Source organism: Cornus florida, unplaced genomic scaffold (genome assembly GCF_030987335.1).
Source record: "Cornus florida cultivar Cherokee Brave unplaced genomic scaffold, ASM3098733v1 CherokeeBrave_3.0.0_Hap2_Chr01, whole genome shotgun sequence".
Lineage (NCBI taxonomy): Eukaryota > Viridiplantae > Streptophyta > Magnoliopsida > Cornales > Cornaceae > Cornus > Cornus florida.
In genome coordinates, this window is record NW_026775571.1 from 79975507 (window position 1) to 79993672 (window position 18166).

The following is an 18166-nucleotide window of genomic DNA, read 5'->3' on the forward strand; positions in this document are numbered from 1 at the left end:
GATAGCTCCCTCACGTGTTACCTTGTTTTCAATAAACCTTGAGGCAATGATGATCTTTAATAAAATTCCTTTCAGTTGCATTAACTCTTGGTCAATTATCTTTATACTTGTAATATCCCCGTATTACAAGATATAATAATGAGTGTATTGTATTAAAAGGACCCGGGTTGAATGAATCCCAAAATCAATATCCCCGTACTATAAGGGATAGTAAATAAATGTCCTATACTAAAAGGATCCGGACTGAATGAATCCTGTAATCAATATCCTTGTACTATAAGGGATAGTAAATAAATGTCCTGTACTAAAAGGATCTGGGCTGAATGAATCCCGTAATCAATATCCTCGTTGTGATACCCCCAAATTTTCGGATGCGGGTTGGCCAGACCCACGCTCGATTACCCGAGGATATCAAACCAATTAGCAATAATCGAACACAAAATACAAATAAGAAAAACAAGAACAAATAAATTGCTGAAAAGAAAACTAGAATAATAATCCAAAACCTCAGAATAAAATTTAATTAACAAAAAATGATTCTAATACTTCCTACTTCTCTATTTCTATTACAACTCGGGAATCCATCTAGTGGACCCCTAAAATATCTCACTGAACTCAAAAGATTGTAAATGAAACCCAAGTCTAAAACATGAAATAAAACCCTGGTCATCGGTGGAGTGAATAACTGTATCTGCTCAGCACGATTCAGCTCCAAGTCTGGAACTAACAAACTCCTGTAAAAATAAGAGTGGGTCAGGCCCACATGCAAATTGTTCTCTAACTACAATCCAAACAATGACTCGATACGCAGATATACCCTAGATATCTCAACAATAGCTATCTAGTCCAGACATATAGATATATCCACACTAAGGGACATTCACTGGACTAAGAAGAACTTGCATGTGATTTCAGTAATGAAATCTCGGCGTCGTCTCTAAGTTTCTGGCAACTGCTAGCTTCCTTCAAGCCTCCTATGGGTTTGACTTAATCCACCACAACCCTCCCTTGATCCTCTCTATTCTTCTCCTTGGTAGCTCTTATGATTTCCTCTGTTCTCTCAACTCTCTCTTTGTTCTGTTTTATTTCCACTGTGCCGTAAATAAGGTTCTCCCAACCCTCAGTAAAAACTCATACACGTATATATATAGGCACTTAGAAAACCCTAATTAAACTAGAGTGATGAGAGCTGAAAAGTACACATTTAAACCCCTTAAGCTTCAGTATTCTAGGACCTTTATCTATCTTATTTATCCGTTTTAGTACTTATATGTGTTTTTATCTATTTCAGGTCAATAATGTTAAAATGGGCTAAAAATGAGTTCTTAAGGCCTTTTTGGAGTCAAACTAAGTCTTAGCGATGATCCGGAGCAAAAAGAGGCTGATTTGGAGCAAAAAGAAGCCGATACTGAAAAGCTGAAAAGTTGGATGGATCGCAGAAAAGTTGGATCGATCGAACTTTTAGTTGGATCGATCAGAAAAGTTGGATCGATCGAAAAATAAGTTGGATCGATCGAAAACGTTGGATCGATCGAAAATAAGTTGGATCGATCGAACTGGACATGCTGGCAGCAAGCTGTCACTTTTTCCGTGCGCGCCCAAAAGTTCACCTACCAAAAAGTTACGGGATTAGATATTTTTGGGCATATATTCTAGACTTAGTGACTAAGAAAATGACCTTCTTTATAAAAGGAAGCAACCCATTTGTAAAAGAGGATTTTTTTAGGCTTTTTATCATTTTATTTTCTACATTGTAATTTTTATTTCTCTCTCTAGAAAAGTTAGAGATTATGGTTAGAAGAAAAGAGAGAAGTGGAGGCACATCTCAAGAACACATCTCTAAATCCACTATCTCTCCATCTCTAGAGCTTCAAAGAAGAGGAAGAAGAAGATGGAGCCATGTTTGGAGCTTGATTCCATGACTACATCCACCTCCTCCATGATTGACTAGATCTACACTTAGGGCTTGGATGAGCCTTAAGTCTTGTGTAATCTAAACCCTTGTATTTCTATTTTTGGGGATTTATATATATATTGTTGTGATTAGTGTTCTAGCCTTGTGAATTTCATAAATCTTGGTATATTTCTATGATTTCCATGGTCTAATTCTTCCTATTAATTCTCTAGTTTATTTACATGTCTATGTGTGATTAAATTAGGAATTATGTCTCACATGATTCATATGGGTTAATTCTTCCATTGATTCTCTATTTTAATTACATGTTGTCTTATGTGTGATTATTTGGGGAATTGATCTCTACACTAGTTTTTCTATATTAATTGCATGTCTATGTGTGGTTAATTGAGAATCTAGTGATGGCTAGACATTAGTGCTTAATGGAATGCTCTTGTTATGTCTTTTGATGGTTCATACTTATTCCTTGATGGATTGTACCTCTCCCTTAGTTTATTTTCATGCTAGTAGTATAGTTGTAGTGTAGTGTTAGATGGGGGAGACAATTCATGCTTGTTCTTTGATGTTCCATGTTTTTGAATGCAAGAAGCATATGCTCTAATATTGTGGTGTAATGGAATTTTGAGCTTAATAAAGGATTAATGACTAGTTATGATATATTGTATCTTTCACATATGTTCAGACAATATATTCCTCTCCCAATAGATATATTGTGGCCTCTCACATGATGTTTAGACAATACATGTTTAACTAAGTCATCCTTGTGAATTATTTGGACTATGAGCTTAATGAAAGGTTTAATGACTTGATTTGATATTTTGTTCTCTTCACATGTTGTCTAGATAATATATTCCTCTTCCAATAGATATATTGTAGCCTTTCACATGCTATTTAGACATTATACACTTGTTGAGTCACCTTTGCTAGTCGAACCAATTTTGTTCACAACAATGTATTCCCCATTAATGGAAAGCAAGTGGTTAATTACACAAGCTTAGTGGTGATTCCAACACCCTAAGTCCTCTCTTCTCATCTCTTAAATCCCTATCTCTACTTAGTTTTATTTTAATTGCATTTTAATTAATTCTTTTCTAGAAGTAATCAACCAACCCAATTCTCTTTTGCAATCATTTGGTACGCTAGAGTCGAAGTTGAAATTCCAACACGTATAATCTTTTGGGACGATCCCTACTCACTCTTGCTACGTTAATAGTGGTGTTGGTAGTGGTTTTTATAAATTTAAATTTGACATAAAAGGCTTTTCTTGAACCACACATTCACTACATTCAGTTTGGCGTTTACAAGCGACCTCGTCATAGAGCTAAGACAGAAACCCTAATCAAACTAGAGTCAGCCGATAAAATCCTAATCATATACATATATAACAGATACCTATATGACGTCCCAATAAAACCCTAATCTTAAATAAAGAATTGAAAACAAATAATTAAATTAAAAATAGTAAATCAAAGAATTAAAACTACATCATTTAAATCAACTTACCAAATAAACCAATTCAATTAAATCAAATAACCAATTAAATCAAATAATGAAAGGAAACAATTAAACACCCAAGCAACTAGTCACATAAAAATGAAATAAAAATAATTAAATTTCAATTTTATCCTTTTTAAAACTAGGGGTATTACATTCTTCCCCCTTAACAAACGGAATTTCGTCCTCGAAATTCACGAAACCTTGAATTATTTTAAAATTCATTTCCGTTTCGTTGTGGACTCTGCCTCTGTGAATAGGCTTCCCCACATTCCAAATCTTCCAAGAATAATTTATGGGTCCAATATAAAGGAAATACAAAAATTATTCAACACTTAAATTGTATGTAGCAACTACGCATTCTGACCCAAATTTTGATATAGGGTAAATATCCATATTCCGCCAAATTCCATAGCATAGATGTGTAAAACTTCTATGCAGCCCATCCCAATGTTGAAAACACTAACCAACAGGCTACCGCCTAAATGAAGAGAAACCATCAATGAGAAGTCAATTTAATTAAGACATAAAAACTGACCTTCCTTAATAACGCTCCTTGCTTTCGATATGGAAGACATTCCAAATCAATTGTTTCCTGATAGGAAAACTATAGTGTACAAGCGGAACTAGTTACCACATCCTACTACCGCCTCAAAACTGCGCGCAATCCAACATAAAGAAGCATATATCTCTCAAACGTATCATTAAATGAAGTTAGGGTCTAATTGTATAACCCCCGCTTCCATGTCAAACCAACAGGTAAGAGGTCTGCAACATATAAAATACAAAACCTTCTACTTTGTCATACTATCCTCCTTGTGCCAACAATATGAGAAGTGAAATAAGCACTTCCAACTTCCCATAAAAACCTAGGATACCTATCCCAAGTATCTCCTCCATGATCGAATATACATTCCCGATTCAATCCCTCGTCGAGAGATATGAAGCACAGCTATACCTCCGTTATAAATGCAATGTAGAACTAATGTGAAATACCAAAGTGAACATTACGAGAATTATGTCTAGCAGCAAACTTACACAATCCGCCACTCTTAATTCGTATGGAATTAAAATTCCAATAAATACCGACAAGTTCTACCAACCTTCCACTTCTGATTAGTCCTACTCCCATTTTAATTTAGGCAATGGCAAAAATCACTAATGAGATTTGGTTATCCATTTACTAGAACCGACATTTGATGTCTTGATGTTCCTTATAACCGTCTGTGTGCATCGAGAAAATTTCTACGAATTTTACACCTCAGTCACTCCGGATAACACTCACCGAATCAACGAATCCTCCCCTAGTACCTTAAGCTCTTTTCTGAATAAGGTAACATTGCCTCCAAGGTCAGCTCCGACATTGGAGGTTGACCCCCCCTTAATTACCTTGATAAAAGCAAGTGTCATTAGTTCACAAACTAAGACCCCCAACTCCTAATGTAACAACTAACGAAAAACTCCTATTGGTTGTTACAAGCGTCCTCATCCATGTTCCCTTCCACCAGACAGAACTTAACGCAAAGTGCGAATCACCACGTTGATGCATCTAAGTCATCTTGTTATCCCTTCTATTCATATGAACTGATAGTTCACTAGGTCGAAATAAACAAGATCTGAGCTGATTTAATTTATAACTCAACCCTCAACTAAATCTGTAATGATGTTTTATTATTTCCACCTCAGTACAGAAAATAACTGCAAGGATTTTGTGATCTCTGATGATCCATCTCGACCATCTAATTTTGTTAGACTAGAAGAAAACCACTTTGTCCCTCCTCCTGACCCTTAAAAACTGCTTCAGACCGTGAGTGCATCATATTATCTGCCAGAATAAAGAAAGAACTAAGTGTTGTAACCATCAGTCCTTGCATCCTCCTCCTATCCTGCCTACCGAAAGTAGCATTAGTTTGGTACCACCAGTTTCTGTCTGCACCCATTATATAAATCGGAGCATCTACCAAACTAACTCCGCAAACAAACATGTAGATACGGATCCGTGATAACCTTACCGATATAGAAAATCAATCGGTAATTCTGTTCACTAATAGTCAACTAACTATGACTTTTTCACGCACATCGTGTACCGCTCCCTTATGATAGGTGATCGGTCTCACCATCCTATCTTCGACACACCCTACCTTGGTACCATAAGTAGTGTCAATTTGACTCCTTATCCCACTTCTAAAACTTATGAAACTTTTTCCATCCTCCATATAGTCATCAATGTCCTAGCAACAACTAATTGTTGCCAATTATGACCCTAAAAATTTCTACATTTTATATAGTGTAGAAACTTTGGTTCCTCCTCCAAGTGCAACACCAACAACTCCTCCAAATAACGCCCTCATGAATAGTGTCATAACTACGAATAGGCTGATGAAGATTTAATCAATCCACTATCCTTTCTCGGCGTCATTCTAATAAGTACCTACCAGCACAAAATCCTCCATTCTAACCATAATGGCATTACAGTGATCTTCACCTACCACATCCTCACGAATCCCCAAAGCATTAACAATCACCATTATTATAGCGTTGTAAAAACGAATCCCTATCTAGCATAGAGCATATCAAACTAATCATTGTAGATTATTTAACTCATATTAGTTGTGTAACCATCCCTTCCTAAGTTGCATATCGTATTAATGCATATCCAGGTCTAATAGATGGGCTAGAAGTTTGTATCTCTACCCAATTCTATGACCCTATATCCACCAATCCTAGCGCATATAGTGCTATTACTCCATATTATTATAATAATAGTTGGCTGACATACTTGTGCCCCAACTAAATCCTATTCCAAATCCTGAACCAATTAACAAAAATGAAACAAGTAACAACAAAATGCAACATAAAATAACAAATTCAAACACATAGATACACACAATACAACAAAACAACCAAAATGTAATTCTACTTAAGACATACTCCATTCCAGAGAAGAAAAACCTCCTTTGACATCAAGTTGCCAAACTAGGTCACAAAAGGTCATTTCGTAGTTTCATTTGTAATCATCTAACCTTGAAACCTATCCATTAACCATAGCTTAACAACAACATTCTTTTGCCTAAGCAAATACCAAAGGCTTACCCCTTATCCTCTTTATACTCGGAATGCCAACCATCTATCGTGGCTTTACAATGTAACGTAGAACGTCATAACCTAATCCCCATTCGCTCCAGAATGTAATATAAAATCATGTATTTGTTCTAATGAGAACTCTCCATTCGATTCCCAAACACCTAAAGAGTACTTTTAAATTAACTCTCTGAGAGACGACACGAAAATTCATCCATATGTAGATTAGGTCACACTAACGCTACTAGTATCATTCACTAAACTGCTGGTGAATGAGAGCACATGTGATACCCCCTAATTTCGGAACACGGGTTGATCAAGTCCGCGCACAAAATTAAGGGATATCAAAACAATTAAAGTATTTAATCAAGCACAGAATACAAAGTGAAATAAAAGAATAAATAATACGCTGAAGAAAAACTAATAAATAATAATTTCCATTAATTAATAACTCTCCAACAATTACAACTCGGGAATCACATAACCCAAGGACCCCTTAAACATTATCTATAATCCAATACTACTTAAAAGTACACAAGATGAATAGATGAATAACAGTCTCCCAGCTGCGGATCCTCAACCTCGAGACTGGAACTTCTAATAACCTGAAAAATAAATCGTGGGTTAAACCCTACGAGCAAGTTCTCTCTACCAGACCTCTGAAAACCAATAAGTAGATCATCTCTGATCAAAATCCAACATAATAAAAAATTTAACTTTAATATAGCATGATATACATATATAAAAATAATTATATATACTACATTAATCACATCCACTAATAGATTTATTAAATTTTCAAACCTATTAAATAATGATTAAAATAATAATCATACCTAGACCAATCCACCATTTCTTTTAAAAAAAATAAACTCCTTTAACCTGAATTCCATCCTAATCAGTTGTTTAATCACTTAAACAATAAATTATAATAAAAAAAATACTCTATTTAATCCCAACCCGATAATGATTTTAATTGTTTAAATCACATATCCAAAATCCAAGCTTTGACAAATCATCTATGTCTTCCCCAATATTATTTTATTAATATTAAATAATACACTAACCAGTAAGTACTAAACTATTCTCATTTAAGAATATCTAACCCTAATCCAATCCATACATACAACAACCATAGATGATATTTTAATCATCTAACACATAACAACGTAATTATGCTTTGGCAAATCAACCATGCCGTTACAAATATTTTTATTTATATATTGGCAATTCAACCATGCCTCCATAAGTATATTTATTTATACATTGGCAATTCAACCATGCCTCAGTGTATGTATATTTATACATTGGCAATTCATCCATGCCTCCATAGGTATATTTATTCATACATTTAATTAGCAATTCATCCATACTTTCCATATATGTATTCTATTCATACAAATATTTAGGTAATATATTTAATCATTTGACAATTCATCCATGCCCACACTTTAACCATGAATTAACTTTAAAATTAACAATACGTTAAATCATACATAGCCATCACATGCATATTATACGCATATCATTAATTTAACAACCAGCCTATCAAGATATGCCAAATAAGAATAATAATATTAATCATCTTAAATGATTTATATATATATATACCTACACATATATTATTTAATATATATATGTGTTTAACACCTTCCATAATAATCCTTGATTATTTAAAATCAATATACATACATACATATATATATATAATTATTTATATTCATCCTTCCATACAACTCATAGACAAATTAAACTATATATACACATATATAAATAATTATGAGTTGTATGGAAGGATGAATATATATATATATATATATATATATATATATATTCATCCATAAGAAATTATTAATTTATTATATTTACACAAATTAGTGCAACTAAATATGTCAGAAATAGTTTCCTCTAAATACTCCATATTGGTTTAAATAGTTTTCCGACACTGTCTCACTAAAACATAAATATCTCCTAGTAGGATAGGAATCTGATAATGAAATTGGTACCATTGGAAAGAAGACGAAAAATCCTTGAATTTGAGCTCAAGAATGACCCAATTTCGATTTAAAATGACTAAGTTATGACTGTTTTAATTTCTAGTGTCGAATTAGGCCAACATAGTTTCCCACGCGCGCCCACGTGCTTACCATGCACTTGCATGCGCTGGATCCAAGCCTTTGTGTGTGCTGGTATTGGCTGAGCTCATGCGCTACGCTGAGCTCGCCCACACTGAATCAATCCACTGATCTGATCCCCATTAATGGTGGACATCCACGCATATAATAACTCTGGTAGACCGTTCTGTACCGGATTAATCTACCTTTGATCATGGCACATCTATGTCTCACATCCACGGCACACTATACTTCCATGTACCGCGCCATACTGAATCGCCAGCCCTTTTTCACACGCCGATGAGCAGAATCCTTCCCCCATTTTAATAATTTATTTAATTACCCAAAAATTATTAAATTAATTCTAAAAATATTTCAAAAATTATAAAACAATTCCAGAAAAATCCAAAAAAATCCCAAAAAATACAGAAAAATCCTATAAATTCTATAAACCCTTAAATAACCCTCTTGGGTCAAAAATCAAGCACAACAATTGATTTAACAATAAATACAACATATACATCTATCAATTTAAAAAACAAAAAACAAAATTAAAATATAATAATTCATGCTTTTAATTTATCAGATATAGCCATGATTTAATTAATAAAATTAAATAAAGCCTTGATACTCCAGGTGAAATCTTTATAAGTTCTAAAAGGAAAGTTAGAGAAGAACTCGCCTGAAGGTTTCGAAATGAAACCGACGCTTTAAGTTTTAATTATCTCTTCCAATTCCGACGTCCTCCTTTTCAGATCTGACCTCCTCCTTGTCAGCCCTTCTTCTTCCTCTCTCTCTGTCTGTTTTTTTATTTTTCTAACGTGTAAAACTTTTAACCCTAAACCCTTATGTGCGTTTTTATACACCTTAAATTCCAAATCCTATTCCAACTAATATTATGAATTAAAATAATAACCTTTAAATAATTTATATCTATAAACATATATATATATAAATATATATTCCTTCCATAATTAACCCATTAGTTAATTAAAACATATATACATATATATATCAATAAATATATATCTATATATATATCTTTCCATAACAATTATTAATTAATTATATTTATATATGATTATATATATATATATATATATATATATATATATATATAATTGATACAAAAGTGATCATTTAACTAATTAAATAACCACGGACCTTCATTAATTAACCAAATAAGGTTTCATACAAGCCCAAGACTACATCTTTTGGTCCAACTTTTCTTAAGCCCAATCCAATTAATTTAAAAAAATAAGATAATTAATTAAATACAGAAATTAAAATAACTAATTACATGAAGTACATAAACAAACAAGAATTTACAACTAAGTCACACAATACCAATAAAATCAACACACCAATAATTCAATCAATAATCAACCACACAAACAATTAATCATCATACATAATCACGAAATATAACTTAATTAAAATAAGATAATTAATCTAGCACTCAATAAAATAAAATAAATCATTGAAAAAATAAAATAAAATAATTAATCCTAATTAATAAATCCTTTAAAAATATCAGGGTATTACAGCACCCTCGTGCGATCCTTCATCTTCCAGCTTCAATATCCCCTTTCTTGAGGACGCTAATATCTCCCCTCTTATGATCCTCTTCAGAATCCTACTATTCACTTGTCTCCTTTTTGAGAACAACTGAAGTTATGTTGGTCCCAATAAGCGGTGACCTAACACCTACACCGTAATCCTTCCATGGTGTATACTTCCTAAGTAATACCAACCTTGGAACTAAACCTTCGATCCCAAGTTCTGCTTCTCGCAAAGAACTTGACAACCTACTCCTTTACTCATTTGGGTCCGTATCGCTTTCGCCTTGAACCCTATCCTCCTCTTAGTGTCAACCATTTATGGAAATTGACATCAACTCCTTCGAACGATCCGTAAAGAGAGTACAACGAATCCTAACATGGCTCTAAGTTTTAAGAGACACAACGCGGAAGTCTTATAATGAAAACACTCCTAAGGACACTAGAACCTGGAGTGCTCTGATACCAACTGTGATACCCCCGAATTTCCAGATGCGGGTTGGCCAAACCCACGCCCGATTACCCGAGGATATCAAACCAATTAGCAATAATCGAACACAGAATACAAATAAGAAAAACAAGAACAAATAAATTGCTAAAAAGAAAACTAGAATAATAATCCAAAACCTCATAATAAAATTTAATTAACAAAGAATGATTCTGATACATCCTACTTCTCCATTTCTATTACAACTCTGGAATCCATCTAGTGGACCCCTAAAATATCTCACTGAACTCAAAAGATTGTAAATGAAACCCAAGTTTAAAACATGAAATAAAACCCTGGTCATCGGTGGAGTGAATAACTGTATCTGCTCAGCACGATTCAGCTCCAAGTCTGGAACTAACAAACTCCTGTAAAAATAAGAGTGGGTCAGGCCCACATGCAAATTCTTCTCTAACTACAATCCAAACAATGACTCGATACACAGATACACCCTAGATATCTCAACAATAGCTATCTAGTCCATACATATAGATATATCCACACTAAGGGACATTCACTGGACTACAGTAGGGGTCTCAACCTGAATAGAAGGCAACATGCGAAAACGCACCCAAAGGTGGGCATAAGACCTAGACCTAACAGGGTACACTTCAACTACTATAGCCAGCTACGCATCCACTGCATATACGCACCCTAACCAACGAGTTTGAGACTCAAGCTCATCTCGTGGTACCATAAACATATATATAAAGTCCGTCCAGAACCAGGGTATATAGTTCAAATATTTATTGAACTGACATACAATAAACCAGCTAGTTAGTCTCTCAACTTATTCAGTTGATATGACTTAACTATCATCCATTATTCCAGGAAGTCATCCAACTTAGTTGCAGTTGATCTGACTTAGTCACAATTAGGATTCAATATCTTTCAATCCATTCCATTAATCCATTAGGTTAGGTTTATGTGTTTTGAGCTAAACCGTCCCCAGTATGTCACCATCCCATACCGGTGCATACAATCCTCCATATCCATGTAAATTACAAAACATAAATCAGTAAGTAATTTACAGTCCAAAACCAAATATCCAAATAACTGCAGCATAGTATATGTGATATTACAATATGTACAGTTCAAACCAATAATCCAATTAATTGTAGAATAATATATAAGAGTCCACAATTAACATCCAAACCATGTAAATTACAACATATAATTAATAGTTTAGCAATTTACAATCCAAAACCCTCCTAAATAATTGTAGAAGAGTATTTAGTATTTCCACATTTTAAATCCAAGAGTTAAACCATAAAGTTGCAGGAAATAATTAATAATTCGGCAACTACCATCCAGAACATACATAGATCAAATCTAATATATCAATGACTCTATCAAGCATTAAAATAGATTCTATAATCATATTATAGTCCAATAAATCGCTACATTAATTTAAGCAATTTAATTCCTTCTATCCGGTAACAGCGTACTAAGTTGCATACTTGTATTATGTCTTGTCTTTTAGCACAGAGCCATGCCCTATGCCCCAAGTCCAAATTATTAATTTAAAAGACTTCACTGTGCTTTTAATCTTAATTTAGAATCATTATATAGCACCCTAAGTTGTCAAATTAAAACTAGACAACAAATCTCCTTCCAGCCGTTAACCGTACGCACAGTTGTTAAATTAGCGCACCGTTAATTTCATTCACTTAGAGGTCAACCTTACTCAAATTAAAGACTTAATAACTCTCAAAGCCAACCCTCTAATCCCTCTGTAAAACCCCAGAGTCAACAGAAACGTTCCCATGCTCCAACAGTATCCAAACAGTTCGTAGAAAAGAAAAAAATTTAAAACAAATCGTAAAATAAAAAGGGAGCCTGCTCCAAATTTTGGAGCAGGCTCTTTTCCAGCCTAGAGCCGGCTCTAGGACTCCTTAGAGCCGGTTCTACTTGTTGTGGGAGCCGGCTCCCACTTCTATGGAGCCGGCTCTCACCTCCTTTGAGAGCCTTCAGTCCCCGGTACTTCGTTTCAGTCCGTCTGCTCCCTCTCTGATCAATTCCTACCACTCTGCTGGGTTCTAAAACTAATCTTAGGAGTCTTAATTGAGTCTAGAAGCATCCCCAAGGTTGTTTACAATAACTGGGACCAATTACAGAGGTTAGATTTAGCCATTAAACTAGCATGTTTACAGTACGAAATTTAAGCTAACTTGCAACGCCCATTCCATTCTAACTCCTCTGTTCCTCTTTACCCCTGAACCTAAAGACCTTATATCATCATAGTAACATCCCCATGATTTATTTACAGAGGTTAAAGGCAATTACAGAGACTAACAATTGCTTAACAACATAAAATGCTTAAAAGAGAAAACTGATCAAGGCTTGAAACAAGCTTGCACGCATTATACCATAATCAAATTTAACACGTAAAGATCATCAATATATTATATAGCAAGCATGTAAGTTCCGATTTAAAAATTAATTAAACCCTAGAGATTATCTAGGTGCACAGAACACAAGCCAGAGGGAAGGAGGAAGAGAAGAACTTGCATGTGATTTCAGTAATGAAATCTCGGCGTCGTCTCTAAGTTTCTGGCAACTGCTAGCTTCCTTCAAGCCTCCTATGGGTTTAACTTAATCCACCACAACCCTCCCTTGATCCTCTCTATTCTTCTCCTTGGTAGCTCTTATGATTTCCTCTGTTCTCTCAACTCTCTCTTTGTTCTGTTTTATTTCCACTGTGCCGTAAATAAGGTTCTCCCAACCCTCAGTAAAAACTCATACACGTATATATATAGGCACTTAGAAAACCCTAATTAAACTAGAGCTAAGACAGAAACCCTAATCAAACTAGAGTCAGCCGATAAAATCCTAATCATATACATATATAACAGATACCTATATGACGTCCCAATAAAACCCTAATCTTAAATAAAGAAATGAAAACAAATAATTAAATTAAAAATAGTAAATCAAAGAATTAAAACTATATCATTTAAATCAACTTACCAAATAAACCAATTCAATTAAATCAAATAACCAATTAAATTACACAATTAAATCAAATAATGAAAGAAAACAATTAAACACCCAAGCAACTAGTCACATAAAAATGAAATAAAAATAATTAAATTTCAATTTTATCCTTTTTAAAACTAGGGGTATTACACTCGCACTATAAGGAATAGTAAATAAATGTCATGTACTAAAAGGACCCGGGTTGAATGAATCCCGTAATCAATATCCTCATACTATAAGAGATAGTAAATAAATATCATGTACTAAAGGGATGAGCTGAGTGAAGCTCATAAAAACTAATTCCCTTATTAAAGGGATGACGAGCTGAGTGAAGCTCGTAAAATTTATACCCTTGCCAAAGGGATGGGCTAACTGAAACCAATAAAGTTTACAACTAGTATATTGGATTTTCAAAAGAAAATTCCAGTTTTACATCACTAAAAGTCATTAACCATGGGTTTGAACACATGCCTTTCCAAAACAGAACCTTGATTTGATATCTGTATTAATTCCACCATTAAAAATAGTACCCATGGGAATAGTACCCAAGGAAAGATTACCTGCGGGAACATTACCCAAGGCAAGAGTTCCCAGTTCCCAAGGGCCAAAAAAAAAAAAAAATTACTGTTCCAGTGAACAGTACCCGCGGGCACTGTTCCAGAAGGAACAGTGCCGGGGGTAAAAAAAAAAAAAAAAATTTATATTCCCAAAACTAGACGAGCAAGCTTAGGAGTGGGGGGCAACTGATAGGAAAAAATAAACCTAACCTACCTTGACCTAACGATAGAGGCAACTAAATGTTGACCAGCCGACAGATCTCTTCTACTTTCTAACGATAATATTTTCATGGGATAAGAATGATAATATTTCATTATCATGGAAAAGATAAGATGACATGGTTCAACAGGATAAGATAACCTTGGCATGATTTGAGAAAGTCAAAGGGTTAAATCATATCCCCGGTAAATCTGGCAACAAACGGATATCCTCTAATCTCGCACAAAAGGATCTCCTCTGATCTTGTAAATGAACTAAGGGAGAGCGGCTATAAGAATAAGTTCATACCGGTCAATAAAGGTACGACAAAACACTATTATTAAATCCCTGCCTTTCTTTTAGACCTCTGGTGACTGACTTGATCGTCGGAGAGCTCTTGGCAGACACCACACCGGTGCTGTCAAGCTTCGTCGATCTTCTACTCTCTTTTTTACAGGAAAACGGTGTCGTATCAAACCGCATGGATTTCTCCCCTAACATATCCTATTACCATTCTAACACAAAAGCCAAATCTATCTCTCGATTTCTCTTTCTACCATAGAGATAACTAATCAACCAGTAAAAAAAGACTAAACACTAGTGTGAGTAGTGTTGCAGAACATGCCAAGGCCTTGTGAGACCAGCAAACAGCTCTTCTAATGGATTTTCAGATTCTGAACACACCGTGATTCGATGCGTTCTTCCACATATATGAACACGTTTTTTTTTTTTTTTTTTTTTTTTTTTTTTTTTTTTTGACTAGTGGAGACTTTGGGTTTTTTTTGAGTTTGTTTGTGTTAGATGTTTATGGTAAACGTGGGGAATCTGATTGAAAATAGATGGTGGTGGTGATTAACCGGATGGGATGGATTCGCCGATGGGTGGTGGTGATGGTGGTTAAAGAAGACAGATGGGTCTTTGGCTTTGTGTATGGTGTTGGAAATTAATAATTTGGTGTGCAAGTTTTACATTTGGTCTCATTCATGTAAATTGTTCCGAATCTTCCAATTCCACCATGGGTTAATAATCATGTGAATTTTAGAAAGAAAAAAATTTACACCGAGGAAGGGTGATGAGAGCGGCCAGATTTTAGAGAGAGAAATATATTTTGTTAATAGGATAAAAGAGTAATTATACACTCACAAGATTTTCCATAAAAATTGACTATAGAAATAATTAGGTTTTGGGACACGCAATTACACATGTCGAGCAACCAAACATGCGACTGAGCTACCACAGTCGCGCCGCGACTGTGTTTAGCACCCCTCTATATTTATTTATTATTGGTCTACATGATGGATTCCTCATAGTTAGGGTCTAAGTGATTACGTTTCATATTCAATTTTTTTCCCCTAATATTTTAGGGAAAGTTGAATTTTGGGGGTACTTCTTTGTGTTAGTTTCCTTGCTGGTAGGTTTCTTATGTTCGTAGTTTCTTATGATATATATTTTCTTATATCACAAGTCTCTTTTTCTACGCTTTGTAGATTAATGAATTTTCAAAGTTTCTACTAGCCATATGAGAAGCAAATGGATCTCAACGCGAAGGTTTATCTATTGTCTTTTCTAAACGGAAGTTTAATTGAATTATTTATCACTACATGTTATGGCTTGGCTTCACTGCTTCTTTTTTGGAGAAGAAGAAGAAAGCAGACAAAACAACGATGAGAAGATGAAGGCCACAGAGATTACAACATTAATGCCTTACATTTCTCGTCATCTCCTTGTCCAAATACTATTAAAATTGCCTATCAAGTCTCTGATACGATTGAGGTGTGTTTCCAAGTCATGGCTTTCTTTAATCTCCGACTCTCACTTCACTAGAAATCACCTCATTCAATCAATCACAAAGTGGATACTCATACTCACTTACCATCCGGGTAGCCACCGTAGCCTGGGTATCCATCATCTATACAGTGCAGAGCTCAGATCAGTGCACAAGGACATTGTAGCTGAGAAGATTGATAATATTCTTGACACCATGCCTGTGTTTCTCGAAATCATTGGTAGTTGCAATGGATTGGTATGCATGAAGTTTTTTTAGGTTTCTCATACATAATATTATTCAATCTCTCGGCAAGGGATTTATGTGCTTATGAAGGTAATAGCCAATGTGGATTTGAATATGATTACAAACTGGTGAAATTAGGCGGATATAGCGTCTATGTATATTCATTCAGTGCTAGTTCTTGGAAAAAGGTTTAAGACTATGTTGAAGACAGTTTTTACGCTCATACTCAAGGGATGCTGCTCAATGAAGCCATTCATTGGTTTTGTTTGGATTTAACTTCAGATAGGCAATCAAAGATTGCTGTTTTTGATTTGGCGGCTGACAAACTCTTAGAAATTCCCTTGCCTACTTTCTTCACCAATGTTCATGAGATATGCTCAATATGGGTATTTTTAGGATGCCTTTGTGTAAAGTTACCACATAGTGATGAATTTTGGGTAATGAAGGAATATGGCGTAGAGCAGTCTTGGACTAAAGATCATATTAAAATAAACCAATTTTCAGATTATGCAATTAATGCCACTGACTTTATTCAAGAATGATGAAACTCTGATAATGATAATGCCGAAGTTCATTTTGTACAACACAAGTGAGGGAACATGTCGGAATCTTGTACAACATGGCATCCCAAATGATGCAATTTGTGAGGCAGAAGTGTGTGGAGAGCCTTGCACCACCCTAGAGGCAATAATCAATAAATGAAGTTTCCAAAAACTTCCCCAATTCCTTTTGCAAATTCCATGGAGAAGAGGATGGTTAGTCATTATAGTTTCAAATACAATTGGAGCATTCGGTGCTATAAATAAATATTTATACTTTTATATTAAGATTTTTTTTTTTTTTTTTTTTTTTTTTTTTTTAACCTTGCTTTGGTTATAGAGTTAGGAGTTTGTCGATGTTTGAGGGAGGGGTTTTAAACCTAGGAGTATAGGGTGGGGGCACTTAAGGCCTGGCTTTTACCACTCTGGCAACACCGTTGACGCACCTTACTTTTATATTAAGATTAAAGTTCCTTTAAATTCCACTCTTGTTTTCTTTAGTAAATCTCCTCTCTCTTTTTTAAAATGTATATAAGAATTGAAATTGTTTAGAAACAAAATATTGTTCCACAAGAACTGTATCCTGTATGAATGATTAAGTTATTAACAAAATAAATCAAATTATTTTACCTTAACAACATTTAACTAGAATGGTTTAGTGCGTACAAAAGTATTTTGCCACAAAGTAGTACATAGTATATTATTGAAAGAAGTGAAGACTTGAAGATGTATAGTGAAAAAGAAAGGCCAAAGCCATGGAGGCAAAGAAAAGAAATCAATCATGCAAATAAATGATCATACTTTACCTTCCCTGTGATGTTGTCACCGGTACACTCTTAAATCGAAACTGCCGTTGATTTCTTGTATGGCAAATTAGGAGAGGGGGGACTCGAACACAGACAAGCCTACTCGGAAAGTTGGGCACTCTACCAATTAGGCCACTAAGTAATGCCCGATAGCTAGGAAAAGGGGGATTCGAACACAGACACGTCCGCTCGAAAAGCTGGGCGCTCCCGATAGTTTATATAGCAAAAATTTCCTACGTGGAGGGCCTCATACCACCCATCAAGACATTACATGTTTTGCAAAGAGTTTCTTCTTTATCCTAGTTGTCAGAGCAGCATTACTAGGATATGTTTAATAAAAACCTCCTCCGGTACTTATTAGCAACTAGAATTTTATGCTCTACAAATTTTTTTGCCTCCTGAATAGGCATTCTAGGACTTGACAG